Genomic DNA, 3,032 nt, shown 5'->3' on the forward strand with positions numbered 1-3,032 from the left:
AGTTTTTCTTTTTTTTAAAGCGTGTTAAATGGAAAAATTGTGTTAAATAGAGACAAATTTCCTTATTTTAGCACGTTAAAAGGATGTAACATTTAACATGGTTGATAGTCTGTTAATAGGTCTGCTAAATAGAGAATGACGTCACGCAACAGACTCGCTGAGCTCGTCACCGTTTTGTTTCTTGTCGTGTTAGGTTACTTGTTCTTAGTTTGTGCTTTGAATTTCTTAGTATTTTTTGAATATTTTTATAACTAATGAAGAAATGGATGACAATGATAATATTATAGTAACAGTTGTCAATCAGTTCATATTGATTCTCTACCTCATCAGTTAGAAGATCGACAAGACATACAACGGCCAAACTTTCACGCAACTTCCACTTTTCACTCAATTTATGTATGTTGTAAGAAATGACTTAAATCAAAACTTAGAAGTAAATAATAACCTGAGGTTTTAGAAGGAAAGTTTATAAAACAATTAAAACTCTTATTCATTTAACATTAAATAGGGCTGCTTACAATCATATACTTACATATAACATTTGACATAGTAAATAATTTTACATTAAAAACATCATAAATACCATAAATCAATAAACCATCATAAATAAAAAAGTATCATTTGCAGATATATATACACCATGAGCTTTGTGGAACCTCTAAACTATTAAATTCTACTCATATAAAATCATCCATAAATACTTCTAATCTAAATCAGATATTTATTGTTCCATCCTAAACTCCCTAACTAACCCTGACCCACTAGTTACTAAAATTGCTTCCTCTTCAATACCTGATAATCCTTCGAGGCGCCTGAAAAGAAGATGGTCACAAGACCTTTTAATGCAGAGATCTACTTTAATTGCTACCAATCAACAGGTTTCTCCACTTATCTTTCGTTAATTATATTTTATCACATTTACTTGTAGTATTTTTAGCTTTTTTTTTTTGACCGGTACAACTATGAAGGATGAGGGGTTTAGTATTTCTAAAGAATGCACTGATTAGTACATTTTCAGGATACTTTACCATAAAATTTAATCCTATTACACCACTCTTTTCCATATTGCTATACTTATTTATATATATCAAAATAAAATAATAACAAATAAAGCAATAATAACAAATAAATGACAACAATAATAATATAATGACAGTTGTCAATTAGCTTGCTTTGGTTCTCTTCCTAATAGAGAATAACGTCACGCAACAGACCATCTGAGCTCGCCACCATTTTGTTTGTTGTAGTGTTAGGTTACTTGTTTACTTTTGGATATTTTTATAACTAATGAAGAAATGGATGACAATAATAATAATGTAGTGATAGTGTTCAATTAGTTCATATTGATTCTCTACATCACCATTTAGAAGATCTACAAGACACTCAACGGCAAAACTTTCACACAACTTTTACTTTTCACTTACTTTAGGCACGTTGTAATAAATTTCTATTCAAAACTAAGAAGTAAACAATAACCTGAAGTTTTGGAAAGAAAGGTTATAAAACCAGTTGCACGAGAAATCCGCAAAGCTCTTATGCTTTTAACATGATAAAACATTTTATATTTAACGCATCATAAATAACCTCCACGGTTATGTTTTTCAACGGATTAGACTTTTCATTTGTCTTTCTTCCTCGCTTTAAGAATACTTTTCTAGTAACTCGTGAAAACTTACTTCAGCAAAGAACAAAATCGAAATACTAATGAATGGCGATAGATAATTTATTGATAATTTTCCTTTCATCAGAGCAGACTTTTTTTAACATTCTCTCAACATCCACAGGATATAGGAAGAGACAAAAATATGATATATATCAACTAGTAAACTGCACACCTACCACTTGTTGTCCTAGCAACTTGAATTGTTGCTACGGAGATTCCTGCTGCACCATGACGTGGTATATGCAATAATATTTCTTTTAATTTTTCAATATATTTTTTATTAAGTATTAAAATATCATTACTTCGATATTTCAGGCATCCAATGATGCAAAGAGAACTATGCTAATAATGTGCTGATTCTTCTTTGAAGCCTTTTTTCATGCCGTTGGGCTCGACATATTTAAGTCTTAAACTATTTCAAACATTTTAACAATTTGATATGAACAGAGTTTATGTTGCACTAATGGATGCAACCAGCGAATAGACTGATGCAAAGACAGCTGGCTGCCCATCGGTCTGAAGCAGTGTTGCCATCAACAGTGTTGTCTTATTCATAATAATATTTAAAAGTATTTAGCTTATAAATAAAATAATAAAACGGATTTCTACTATAATTTCCTTATTTTTTCTTACCTTCTAATTCATTTTTAGTTTACACCTATATTAATTATATCTTTCACAATCACTTCGTCCTATAGTCAAACATTCCCCAACTGGGCCCTGTTTCATAATGAAAGCTAATAGAATTAGTTCAAAATACAAGTACAGAAATAATGTGTTAATTACACTAATACATTTTTTAATAATAGGGATGACTATTAATGATAATACAGAAGTTAAAAAGTACTAAAGTACAAGTTACTATTGTACAAGTCCGTGTAATTGTATTAAGTTAAATCGACAAGACTAATAGTATTAGTTTGTACTTTATTATGAAACAGAGCCCAATTATAGTCACATCCATTGAACCTAGAGTGTTCTTCATTTTCGTAGGTGTAAAAATCGTCAAAAAAAAAATTTCTTCATCTCTTGGTCAAGTTTTTCTGTCTAAAGTCAAAAGGATACCCTTTATTTAGTGTTACGATCTCCTCTTGTGAGGTTGTGACATGTCGTTCATCGACCGACCTCATCGCTATAATTGTCCGTTTGAAAACTAAGATAAGTATGGCTACCATAGAGGGCAGGAGTGGAGGGTTTGATGCCGATTTACATTTTCAGGGACTTTTTAAATATTGCTCTATCTCAAAGTCGCTCCTTCCCGTTTAAGCTAATATTTTCACGGCACCTATGGTCGCCATCAAACATCGAAACGCAATGATAGCAGCCTATGCCGACGACATTGGAGTCTACGCCTCCAGCATGAGGGCTG

General features: G+C 31.6%; 1 long non-coding RNA gene across 1 annotated transcript in view; it reads left to right on the plus strand.

The window, feature by feature from the left end:
• LOC136796643 (uncharacterized) overlaps nucleotides 1-2,256 on the plus strand; it is a 3,952-nt gene extending 1,696 nt beyond the window's left edge. Inside the window, exons 2-3 of the long non-coding RNA XR_010844403.1 lie at nucleotides 1,785-1,899; nucleotides 1,979-2,256. This is a non-coding gene — a long non-coding RNA (uncharacterized lncRNA). The remainder of the gene's footprint in view (nucleotides 1-1,784; nucleotides 1,900-1,978) is intronic.
• The last annotated feature ends 776 nt before the right edge of the window (nucleotides 2,257-3,032 follow it).

The sequence above is a fragment of the Halyomorpha halys genome, unplaced genomic scaffold (assembly GCF_000696795.3).
Source record: "Halyomorpha halys isolate HHAL.00 unplaced genomic scaffold, Hhal_1.1 Scaffold142.1, whole genome shotgun sequence".
In the NCBI taxonomy this organism is placed as follows: domain Eukaryota; kingdom Metazoa; phylum Arthropoda; class Insecta; order Hemiptera; family Pentatomidae; genus Halyomorpha; species Halyomorpha halys.